The sequence below is a fragment of the Ostrea edulis genome, chromosome 3, assembly GCF_947568905.1.
Source record: "Ostrea edulis chromosome 3, xbOstEdul1.1, whole genome shotgun sequence".
In the NCBI taxonomy this organism is placed as follows: domain Eukaryota; kingdom Metazoa; phylum Mollusca; class Bivalvia; order Ostreida; family Ostreidae; genus Ostrea; species Ostrea edulis.
In genome coordinates, this window is record NC_079166.1 from 18,083,596 (window position 1) to 18,096,707 (window position 13,112).

Consider the following 13,112-nt stretch of genomic DNA (forward strand, 5'->3'; position numbering starts at 1 on the left):
CTACAAGCTTTTAAATAAACTCTGCCTCTTTTAGAATATAAAAATAGCTCGGCTAATAAGGAAACACAATTTGTACCTATGGATGTCCATCACATTGTCCTTGATGATCAAAGACCAATATGAATTTATATAAATTATTTCAAGAGTTTTACATTCGCTTCAGAGTATTTTAAATTCTCTGTTTTTATTACCAGATTGAGTAAATATTTCGTGTTCCTATCTTCATTTTTCCCTTCAGAAAAAAAATAAATTAAAACCAGTAGTGAATATAAAATCATGCACCGTGTACGTACAGATTTGCATTATAATTATGATGACATAACTGTTTTAGAAACTTCAATTGAAAGTGGCGCTGCATCAATGTGGAACAATTTGAACGAGAAGAAAAAAGGTCTGGTTATCAGCATTACGACGCTAGGACTACTGTTTCTTATCTTAGCAGTCATGCACATCTGGGTATCTTATCGCATTCGTGTAGAAACAAATAATCTTAGGAAAGGAAAAGAAGAATTAGATGATAACTCTGCAGCATGCAAAACGGGTAATGTGTTATAAAATGCATTGTATTACGATAATAATGGAGAAGATTAGTACTTTTGGAAAATTATTAAAAGTTATGGATTCTTTGGAAAAGAAATAAAGTTAATCTCTATACTGATTTCACATTGATGCTGAGCATTGCACAATAATTACAGGGCCTTTCGATGTAGACTCGTAAATTTGGTCTGCCGCAGCAAGCGAATAAAAAATTGAAGATAACGAACAGTGATCAATTTCATAACTCCTATAAAGAATACAAAATAGTGAGTTCCGCAAACATGAACCTCTGAACATACTAGGTGGGGTCAGGTGCCTAAGAGGAGTAAGCATTCCCTGTCGACCGGTCACACCTTCCGTGAGCCCAATATCCTGATCACGGAGTAATATTCAAAATCAGTGTGACGAGAACTGCCTAACAATTGATCAGAAACAAGTCAGACAGCATTTGACCCATTGGTAGGTTGTATTGGCAAAGTAAATCGTTATAGCGATAATGGAATTGCGAAATGCTGACTTGAAACGAGACTGTTGAAACCCCTGCACCATTACTTTTTAGTCAGTATTCTGGCCATACCCAGAACAAGCTTTTGCGCATCGATTCAGATATAAACGCCATATGCAGGTGATAATTGAATATTGTTGCATAAATATGGGAAGTTAACGATGGAAAATTTGAAATAATTCCGCGTGTCATAAAGTTGAGTTGTTTAATTTACCGTTAATATTTATTTTCGATGAATTATCGCAGTAGGAAGCAGAAGTCTACGGCTCTCTGGTGTCTTTAATTTTGAGTTCACAGGAATGTATCAAATATGTAACGTGCTTCATAGCAATACGCCAGATTCGAGATACGAACTCTTCTGTGTAGGAGGTACATTTAGTGGAACTTTGAATGCCTAAGTGGGACAGGGTGGACCTATAGTCAACGAGGAAGACATTTAAATGTCCTAAAAGCGGCTTCTCTTTGAATATGTAAATGTTGGAAATGCAAACTACTATCGAAAGAAATGTTTTACTAAAACGGAAACATAAAAACAATGTCATATTTACAAGTAATATCTTAGATGTGGTACTTACGAGCAACGAAATAACGTGATATGATAAAAATTATATGTATTTAATTACCCCCTAAATACTTATTACTTACTTAGTTCGTGTATCAGTCGAATTCGGGTAATCAAACAGCTTTTGAGAAACTTACTGAGTACATTCACTTACACAGTGATGCGTATTTGTCCCACTCCCTGTGTAAACAAATTGTTTCGTGCCTCACTATGTGCGAGAGTTCTCCAAAGGGAAATAACTCGGATATATCTTGAAACCGGCGTATTGTTAGGCCCTTCTTTACACACTAATTTTAGCTTCATATACCTCCATTTACCTGATCAAGATATAGGGTCCACGGCGGATGTGACCGGTCGACAAGGGATGCTTACTCCTCCTAGGTACCTGATCCCACTTGATCTCACCTCTGGTATATCCAAGGGTCTGTATTTGTTTATTTCTCTATCTTGCTTTCCGTATACGTGTGGTGAAATTGATCAATATTCGTTATTTTTGCCTTTCATTTGGTAGAAGAAATAAACTCAATTTTAATCAGGCAACGGTTGATCTTTTTTGATGTGAAAATGGAAGACAATATGTATCAGTAGACCCATTGAATAAAATGCCCTATGAAAGCATAATCGATGGTGGATCTATAGGGGGTATGATAATTGCAAACCCCTTTTCATTAAGGTTTTTATTATTAAGATATACCCCGTTCTCTTTGTATTGTGTGGATTGCCCCGTTAACCAGCACTTTACACTTTATATGGAAGCAAATAGCGGATGTTACAACAGGTCTGATGGGAAACTGATCATAATTATAATGTCCCTTACAGAACCTCTTATCCAGTAGCTTGGTTTGAGTCTGTTTCTTTTTCAGTTTCAATGCCTCAATTTCCCGACATTTTAAAGGGTCTTTTATTGAGAAACATACTTAATCCCTGTCATGATTTCACATTGCAGTTCAAAACAATGTATTGTACCATAACTTCAGGGCTTTCAATGTAGACACTGTAAAACAACAATAAGCTTGTAAGAACTAAAAGGAAAAACAGAGTGCCAAAGATTGGAGTCCAATTCGTCTAAGGATCAGAGCTATGCATGAAGGAGATAATCCTTCATTTTGAAATGAATTTCTAAATCTTATTACAGCAATTAAATATACATCCATATTTTCAAGCTAGTAACGAAGTACGTAGCTACTGGGCTGTAGAGACCCTCTGGGAGACCCAGGGGTCGCAATGCAAAACTTATACGGTGCCAATATTTCTAAAAATGTACATGTAATAGTGATAACTCATCGTGAATTAGCAAACAATTGTTTAGGCACACTCAGCTTTTAGTATTTATGTAAAATAAGTTTCCATTACCTTGCGTTGGACATATGAAATTGAGTTTGATTACAACATTAACGTTGGTCATCAGAAACTGATACCCGGAGATGCTCATGATTTGTATCTTAGTTAGATCGTTGGCGTCTATCTTCATTACGTTTTCCCTGCAGCTGGTCGGTGGGAATGGTTCTCCTTGTTGTGGGTAAGAAATGACGCTTGCATAATGGTCTTGACTTATCATTTATATTATGTAATGTTAAACGATATATAAGTAAAGGGTTGCATATACTGATGGAGACTAATTAATGATATACAGTAATATATGTATGTAAATGTTCTATTCCTAAGACATTCTTGACTGCCAATAGGACTATATGACACTATATCATAGCTTTACGTCCATTTTATATATGTTTGCAGATCCTTCAAATATTACAGTGGTAGTGGTTACAGATGGGATATTGATATTGAATACGTACAGTTGTATGTTTGTGGATGTCAAAAAGACATTGTCAGTCCATGTACGATGATATTGTGGATTTGATATCATAAAAGTACCAAAACGTATGATGGTTGAAATCCACAAACATGTCAATTTTGTCGGAATTGTTTGAGGTAAAAAGTGAAGTTTCTTTCTTTCTTTGAATTGTAGTCTGTGAGATTAGGTATTTTGGTCGGGATGTCAGTTATCCTACAACTGCTCTAAAGAGTAATCATGCAAAGGGATGCTCCAAAAGTTGTAAGAAAGTGTAATTATAGAAATATATCGAACTTGGAGACCACCTGGAATGTTGCTCAATGATTATCGTAAAAAGATTTACTTGTTTAGGTTTCAGATTGTACGTCAGGTTACAGTGTATGTAGTTGACTTTTGTGAAGTTAATACATTTTTTCTCTATCATTCATGTACTAATTTGTAACTACTTCTATAAAATAAGCAAATGAATATGCTTTACAACTTATGAAATAAAATAAACATTCATTTAAAGGTAAATAAAGAAAAAGTATACAATGCTGTGTTTAGGCATTCCTGGAGGATATTGTCATGGTAGGGTTAACAACACCTGCTCCACAATCTAGAGTGACCCATAAGAGTTCCATATTACCGAGACATGATGCTGATGTCAACGGAAGATTTCCTTCATGAGAAACTTCACTTGTTCTATCTACGAATCCAGACATGCAGAAAGGTACAACAAAAAAAAAAATAAAAATACAATACCTCGTACATTAACACCGTGCCCATACGGCAAGGGTAATACGGACTACGCTGATGCGAATTAAATTCCTCTGCTTTGTTTGATATAAAACATTACTTTGCTCGAGAAAAGACATAATCTGTCGCAAATATTTATTATATTTGCATCTTATGAACAATCTTGTTTAAAGAATCTGATTCACAAGCCCCAAAATATGGCCCTTGAAATATATAAAAATGAAAGTAAATGTTCAATAGGAGTATTGGTGTCATAAATATGTATCAGAATCAGGGGTTAAAAAAAACATGTTAGATTTTAAAACTAGGAGCACAACTAAAGATGTGTACGTACTAGAGCCGGATATGGTACCGTATGTTTGTCATTTTTCACGAAAAACTGGTTATTTTGCAAAGGTGTCCCCATACTCTTCTCATCTCGCTCTAAATATTTCAAGTATTTTTATAATCTACACCTTTTCAATTCCTTATGATTGCAAAAATATTTCAGGACCAGCTGTGAGCACTATTTTTATTTTTCGAAAAACGTATTCCGGATTGGTACTAAATATTACGGTTATAATGCGCTGGTGGCGGCAAACTTAAATTTCACAGATAATACGGCTGATTTAAGTATCTTATGGAGAAACAAACTACGTTTTTTTTAAATTTCGAGTCAAATATATGTCATTTAAGGTCGGTGTTTGTGTTTAATTGTAAAGCAAGGAAAGTTCCGTCATCTGATAATAGTTTTCGGTTGCAGCTTGTTTTGCCCCCTTACTGCATATGTTCATTTCAATATCTAGTTGTTTTCGTCTTTTAAAGTTATTCACAAAGCATATTTATTGCATCGTTGTTAAAAACAACCTGTGTACAATTTTGGTTGTTTTGCATTATTATCATAAACATTATCATTAAAAGAAACGACAGGGACCGAAAGTTTTAGTGACTAGCCTAAAAGGTACAAACTAAGTCATGGCGTCTTATTTTGCTTTCGGATATCGGAAAATATTCAGGCTTCATGCAAGTATTCTTGTATGATATTGAAATCATTTCAAATACTTTTTGTTTTATTTATCTTACAAAATTGTTACTATGCAGCTTTAGATTGTTAACATTTGAAATAACTGTTTTATTTAACCTAACTTTACGTGCATTGTTTACAATATTTTTTGTAAACGGGAGAAAACCCTCCTTTGATTTACAGTATCCAAGTTTCGGTCTGAATATTAGCATGGTCAGGAAGAAAGGAATTCAAAATAAAAGATTTAAACTCCAATCTGACTTACCATAGCATGCAGCATTGTCACCAATTAAATCCGACACGGTAAATTATGTAAGCAATTCATGGATAGTGATCCACATGTTAAAATCGATGAGACATGACGTCATCTGTTGTAAGACATTCATGACGCATTTTATGCCTCGATGGGCGGATCAAGTAACCCTCCACCCCCAACTAAAAGGATAACGAAATAGCAATTTTGTAAATACTTGATATACCGTTTTTTTTTTATTTCACATATGATATCATTGTACATGTCAGAGAGTTTTTTTTTTATTTATGTAACTTTACTTGTAAACAAAGACTGCGTTTTATGCCTCGATGGGCGGATCAAGTAACCCTCCACCCCCAACTAAAAGGATAACGAAATAGCAATTTTGTAAATACTTGATATACCGGTTTTTTTTATTTCACATATGATATCATTGTACATGTCAGAGAGTTTTTTTTTATTTATGTAACTTTACTTGTAAACAAAGACTGCGTTTTGTTTTTGTTTTTTGGGGTGAGGTGTCAAACAATACATCATTTTATTATGTGCGTTTAATTCCATCGATTGTCAATTTTATAGGCCTAGTTCGAAGCCTATCAACGTAACAGTACGCCATGGTGCAATATGAAATTAGAAGAGAAAAAGTCGTCCCGTCGTGGTTGTCAAGGAGATGTGCCCCCATACCAAGTTACATTTATACAATATAAACGATTTTTTTTCAGGGTGCTCAGCAAATCAAATTGCGTGTTATATGTAAACTTAAATTATGAAAGACAGACTGAATGCTATATTATATGTGTTTTGCCAATTAATAAACTGGACATGTGTTGTGCCAATAAATATATCTTGAATAATCCAGCCTATTAAATGACTAAATTCATAAACATTTTAAAAGGAAAAATATTGTACACAAAATTTCTTTCGGGAAAAAATGTTTACCAGGAATGTCTGGATAATACAATGATCTATGTATAAGGAGTATATTCCATTAAAATTCCTGGTGTCTTTGTCACAATAGAACTAAATTACGGTTAGCTAGTTTGGGTATTTGAAATTAACAGTAGTTTTTGACTTCTTATGTAAAGTGTGAAATATATTGGGTCGGAACGATATCAGATATTGTCTAAGATCACGAGTATCTTGCGCCGACCCAATATATTTCACACTTTTCGCAAGAAGTCAAACATTTCTGTTAATTTCAAATACCCGGATTAGGTGACCCCCAATTGTTCTATTGTGGCGAAAACCCTTCGAATTTGCATGGAATATAGAAGCTATACACAGGCCATTGTTATAGATGTAAATACAGCGGATCTAAATCATCTATTTAAGGAATGACTATAATTCTGGGGAAAGTTATACGAATATTACCTGGTTTGGGTCAGTTTATGCTTAAAAGCATGAACTGACCCAAACCAGTTTATACCCGTATTATTTGCCCCAGAATTAAAGTCATTCCTTATAATTTAATGCAAGAGACAAAGATACTGACCTTCGTTTATCAAAATGCACATTAATTCGGAAAAATACAAGTCAACTGAGCCGCGCAATGAATCACTTAGCAAACAACGAAACGTCTAGCTGTGAAGGTCGCCATCATTAATCTTAGCTCTACGAAATCTAGCCTATATATCAAAATATTGTATCGAAAGAGAAGTTTGTCATGATAGAAAATATGTGAAGACTATGCATACATTTCACTGCCCTTTCGAGAAAGAGATCGACATTGAAGTCGCTCATCTTTGACAGATTGAGAAAATACGGGAAATTGCTTCGTTTAGGCCTACCCCCCCCCCCAAAAAAATCTTTAAATATCAGAAAATACAATAATTTGCGGCTTTTAATTCTGTGAAAATTTCTAGAATTTCTAGAATCAGAAAATATGTACAAGCAAGTGTCAAATCGAGATCCACATGTCAATGTGACTAACGTCATGTGATAAAATGTGACGTATGGATTTTTGTTTGCTTTCTTGAAAGGCGGATCAAGGAATGAAACACCCCGACCCCTTTCCCCCTAGTGAGAAATGTATTTCAAAATGAACAGGACAATTCTTACTTGGTAAATCATTAATTCAAATATAATATCTTTGTTTTAATTTATTATTTGTCCATCATACAGAGAAAGATGTTTCACAACAGTGATTTCAGTACAAGTAGATGCTAATATTGACAACGAGAAAACAATATATATGTGTATCAAACTGAAGTATCTTACTGTAGGCCTATATGTTGACTTTCTATTCCATAGAAGGCTGAAAACATTGCTGCGATGTAAATTTGGAGAGAGAGAAAAAAATAGTCCCGGCATTCGGTTGTCAAGGGGGTGTGTTCCCATACCAAACCAGGTTATACAAAAATAAACTGCGTTCCTCAATTGGAATTTGACCAATCAGACACAATGATACAATAAGTATTAAATCATTCTTAATTACAATAGAAACTATACATCAAAAGACTTGTGGTGCACTAAATGTCAATCTTTTAAAATAGTCGCACAAATAAACTTCGCGTACTCGTGACAGAATGACCACCCATCTCTTTGATAATGTGAATATTACTCGGATGCTAGAAGATAACCATTACTTATACCATGTGATAGTCGTTTGTTCATTTTCAAAGTCAAAGGATCATTCTCTTAATTGGTGAATTCGTGATGCACGTGCTGTTCAACAATGTACCGAGAAGTGGTGAAAATAACACAGGTGTTTGTGTACAGGATGTCGAGAATTTGGGCGTTTCATAAACAAGGTGTGAACGTCTGCGTACGGATATGTATCAATATCTTGATATATCTATATACAAGAAATAATCCCGATTTACAAACATATTGACGTTTCAACTTAGAGAAAACTAAAATCCATTTAGCGACACAGTCCACTATATTTCTAGAGTTTTTCAACAACAAAAAAACCAACCAAAAAACAAAACAATTTTTCTGTTTCAAACATATAAGTGTGAACAATTTATACATAATGGACGACATAAGTTAATGATAATTAAGATAAATTACTTTGAATAGCAAACTCTAACATGTAAACAATTTAATTAAGTTATCAAATCAGTATGGTAATTCTTTAATGATAGACAGTGAAGGTACATTTTTTTTAAATATTAAATTCGTATTATAAATTTACTATAACATATATCATTAAATGGTATAAATATATACAAGTCGCCGTTTTATACGTTTTAATTTTCAATCACTACTAACATTTCGCTAACATTTCTTTTATTTCTTTGTTTTATCACACGGAGGTGCATGGTGGCACCAAGGAGATACAGGTGGCATCCACGGAGATGCGCGGCGACATCCACGGAGATCTTCCGTGGACTTAAAAATCTAGCTCGCACAGAAAAATAAGAGTTCAAAGGTGCCGACAATTTTAAAGCTCCAAGGTGTTTTAGACAATTTTTTCCACCGCATTGCGTGGAACGCGCATAAAACTCGTGTCATGTACTAGGGTAGAGGACTGTAAATAAGGATCTTCTAACGCCTCGCTAGTGAGCTAGTTTTTCTAGTGATTTGGTAGAGTCTCTCTCTTGATCATGCAAGTTTTGTATAATGCAAAGAGGGATGAAATCATTGAGAAGTCCGATGTAAGTGTAAATTTATTAAATATTCTTAATTACAACACCTTTTGCGAAGGAGTAACACATTTTTACTGTTAAAATTCTGCTTTAAAATCATATGTTCAATTCATGTAGAATTGTCCTAATGAGACGCTTACTATAATTTTCCTTCAATTTGAAAATTTTGACGCACAATAATCTGTACCACCATTCATTCAACAAAAACTTTGGACTGAATATTCTGAATAACAATATATATTACCTATGAATGATAAAAAGATTTGGTTCACCAGGAGGATGCTTAAAAAATCCATTTTTTTGATTAGTTGCTATAATTACTCAAGATTAACCAAAATAATAAAGTTGTTTCTGAGTTGTCTCTCTTTTTATCGTAAATTAATATCAATTTAATGAAAATTGATGTTAACAGATATACAACTTGAAAAAATAAACTTGTATTTGAGGTAGACGGTAAAACAATACTATTTACTGTGGTCCTTTCACCGCATGGAATTTTAATTTTTGATCACTATATTTCAATTATGTCCAATACAACAGCGGAAAACCCATTGTAAAGTGTTATGTAAGGGGGGGGGGATACATCATAAATTTAAACATTATGATAAAAAATGTGTACGTTCCTAGCATTTTAACAGTTGTGATTTACAACCAGTACAAGCCCCGAATATATATTTTAACCGATGCGTCCAGTTTTTGTGTATTACACTGTGATTCTCATAACGTCAACATCATGACGTTAAGCATTAAACAACACAATGTTTAAACAAATGTAAATCGAAAACTAGAAAATATATTGTTATAATATAAATTGTTCTATAACTTATCAATCTGAGAGCATCAACTGCGAAAGTCTCATTTATTTTGGAGAAAGGGCCAATGTTAGTACTTTGTGGCTATAGTCCTTTGGTTCTGTATTATAAAGGAACCAAACTGAAAATAAGTCGGTGCAGCTTTTTTATATCTCGAAGACATTGGTTACGTTATATGTTGGTTTATGAGATATTCACCTCACATTAATGATAAGGTGAAAATAAGGAAGGAACATAACATTTATGACATACTGACTCATAGTGGTTGTTAAGGATAATCCGAGGATGCTTACTACTCCTCAGAGGCACATGATTCCACCTCTGGTGTTTCCGAGGGACCGTGCTTATCGAGCACTAAAGAACCAGAGCCACGAATAGCCAAAAATGGCCCTTAGTCAGAACATGATATTATTCTCGGGGACAGAAACCAAGAATATCTATTTTTCAAATATGTTATCCTTTTTCCGATATCTTTTCATTTTTTTTAGTTATTGACCTTCAAAGTACGCATTGTTTTGGCCAGATTGTTATTGACATCGCAATTTTGCAACATAACGTCACAATTTTACAACGTTTCATGTACTTTCATGTGAAAGTTCTCTAGGTATAAAAGTGAAACAAAAACACTATTCAGTGCAATTTAATTATGATATTGTAAATATTTAAATCTGTCTATGTTAATTCTATATTAAAACACACACCTATATAGTATAATCGTACATCTCTTTCTCCTCTCTCTGTTTGTCTCCTTCCTTCTCTTTATATTTTTTAAATTTTTATATATGAAACCATTCAACAGTTTTAAAGTAATATTAATTCAGTACCTCTTTACTTAGCTTTGTTATTTAAGTATGACATGAAGATAAACCCAATCCCAATATTTTAACTGTATAACCATTTATTGCACATACCGATATTTTTGAGGGAGGGGGGATCTTAAAATGTACACGAAAACACGGTGGATCCAACCGTTGACTTACGAATAAGATATATTGACCTATGTGTGTGCGTTTCAAATTTACATGTAGTTTATGTTGCATATTGATCATTTCTTTTATAAGTTTGCGGATTTTTATTTTTATTATTTGTTTGGGGGTTGTTATCATTATCCCGCATGTACATGTAATCACGCCAAAAAGAGTAATATCCAGGCTTCGGACAGCGGTGTTATTTCAGACGCACTTTGCTACATGTACAACTTTGGACAGTGAGTAAATATTTTAATCCTATGTTTTACACTTTTATTTGTGTTTTGCTATATAGGGAGTTGCGTTTATGATGTGTGTGTGTGTGGGGGGGGGGGGGGGGGGGGGTGGGGGGGGTAGGGAAACTGTTACAAAAGTAGCCGTACATGTACAGAATAACACATGAACATTTAGTTTAGCCATATGGATATAATTTATTTTACATTAGGCTAAGAAAATGTTCAGGTGAACTAATAATCAGGTAAAATATGTTCCATTTATCTAATTTCATTAGTTTCCTATCCGGATCATTTATTACAATAATATCTAGACCTGTGTGTATTTCAAAATGCCTTAATTATTATCATTAACTCCATAACATCTATGAAACGAATTCATTAATTAAAAAGTCTTATTCTGATACTGCTACATATAATAGAACCAAACTCCCTCCTCACATATATTTAGTTAGTGTGCAAACAAAATTAAGCGGATGTTATTTTCACATAAATAGAAACAAGAATTTTCTCAATCAAGGGGTTAACACCATAAAATTTGCTTATTTTAACACTTTCACATTTCTTCCTGTCATTAGGTTTAGTTCTTATCTTACATAAGATGCATGAGGGAAACCTTTTTCCGTTATCAGACACTTCCTCCATGTTACAAACACTCAAACTAAATTAAGCAGGACAGTGGTTTAATAATGTGTTCAGTTCTTCCTTCTATAATGCTTAGTAATATTTTACTTAATTATGTAGGATAATATATCTAAAAAATAAATACATCAACTTTTACTTCGGGAACGAGTGTGATTCATATGTTCACCTCTATTTTAATCAGTATTAATGATATCGTCTTCTTTTTTCCATTTGTCTTTTTTATTTTGTTATAAGATTTGTGGTTTTGAATATTTGCTGTTAAGACTGAATTTTCAATGATAAATATAATTGAAACAATGAAATATACACTATTTTCGTTAACATTCTTTTTACATTTTTTTTTTCATTTTCGAATTATTCATTATTATTATCCCTTTTTATTAACTGCCTTGTATTTTCGGTAATTAGATCAAATGTAATTCTGTTTGTCAATGAATTTCATTTAAAAGCAAAACAAGATCCATATTGCTAGATATATTTTTCGTATTCATATTTGTATGTATTTCTATATATTGATTTCTGACGGATGAAATATGCAATGGACCGGAATAGCTGTGTGTCGAAATATAACGGTACCCGATGATGTATGTCCAAATCGGTTGTAACACGTAAACAACGGAACGAATGTTGTAGATCTGTAGCTCAGAGACTTGTAGCCTACAGTCTATTCTTTATATTGTTATGTGGACGCCTAATTTTTTTCTGGTACCCATATATTGTACTATAAATTTAGAAATCATTAAACAATACGGGATAAGCCAATATATCTTCGCATCTAAGTAGCTTATCGAGTTAGGCACCCCTCGGTCCTCCAAGTCTTTTTATGTACTGCGACAGCGATTTCAACATGCTCATCAGTGCCAAGAAAACTGAATGCACGGAGATGAAACATGTGAAGCCAGATATTTATTAAATTCAACGACCTTCAGATAATTAAAATATATATAGTGTGATAACGTATAAAGAACATGTGTGGAAGTAAAGGCGCGGCGCAAACGATGGGTGGATCTCGGTTGTATCTGGAGTGGATTGGAGGACTTAGCTTCGTAATTGGTTGATCAAATAACTAAAACTGTTAACTAGTGCAAGGTTTTTGTAACTATCCCTAACATGGTTACATATATATTCAAGTTCATAAATTGAGCATATAATCTATTTGAAATTTTGGGGGCAAAATCGATTGATGTACATAGCCCGATTCCGACGATGGCGCGGATCCGGTTTTATTTCAATAATATTGTTTGAAATAAATATTTTTATTAACTTTGAATAATTACTGGTTTCGTAAAAAGACAATGGAACAATCCCCAACTATAATATTTAAATATTACGATTTGTATTAAACCTATAGTTTGGAAAAGTATTCGGATTTCGTGCATGGAATGTGAAATTCCGGTTATTTGCAGAACATAAAAAGTAAAAATTCACTTATCCCCCAGGCCTCGATCCAAAAAAGCTCTTAACTTCTATG

At 33.6% G+C, this 13,112-nt stretch overlaps 1 protein-coding gene and 1 long non-coding RNA gene across 3 annotated transcripts in view; both read left to right on the top strand.

The window, feature by feature from the left end:
* LOC125674646 (multiple epidermal growth factor-like domains protein 11) overlaps positions 1-13,112 on the top strand; it is a 31,350-nt gene that overhangs the window by 2,168 nt on the left and 16,070 nt on the right. The window lies entirely within an intron of this gene.
* Positions 1,337-6,249, top strand: LOC125674666 (uncharacterized). The gene is made up of 2 exons (XR_007370182.2): positions 1,337-4,111; positions 5,973-6,249. It is a non-coding gene; the product is annotated as an uncharacterized LOC125674666 (long non-coding RNA).